Raw genomic sequence first — 215 nt, 5'->3', positions numbered from 1 at the left:
GGGGGGGGGGACAGGGACAGACACACAGACAGAGACAGACACACACACACACACAGAGAGAGACACACAGACAGAGACAGACACACACACACACAGAGAGAGACACACAGACAGAGACAGACACACACACACACAGAGAGAGACACACAGACAGAGACAGACACACACACACACAGAGAGAGACACACAGACAGAGACAGACACACACACACACA

The 215-nt window shown here is 52.6% G+C and overlaps 1 protein-coding gene across 1 annotated transcript in view; it reads right to left on the bottom strand.

Annotated features, from left to right (window-relative positions):
- The window catches only part of cdipt (CDP-diacylglycerol--inositol 3-phosphatidyltransferase (phosphatidylinositol synthase)), an 8,265-nt gene that overhangs the window by 4,366 nt on the left and 3,684 nt on the right, over positions 1 to 215 (bottom strand). The window lies entirely within an intron of this gene.

The sequence above is a fragment of the Rhincodon typus genome, chromosome 49, assembly GCF_021869965.1.
Source record: "Rhincodon typus isolate 14 chromosome 49, sRhiTyp1.1, whole genome shotgun sequence".
NCBI classification, from domain to species: domain Eukaryota; kingdom Metazoa; phylum Chordata; class Chondrichthyes; order Orectolobiformes; family Rhincodontidae; genus Rhincodon; species Rhincodon typus.
The sequence above is the reverse complement of the archived record's forward strand: the minus strand, read 5'-3'. Positions and strand labels throughout refer to the sequence as shown.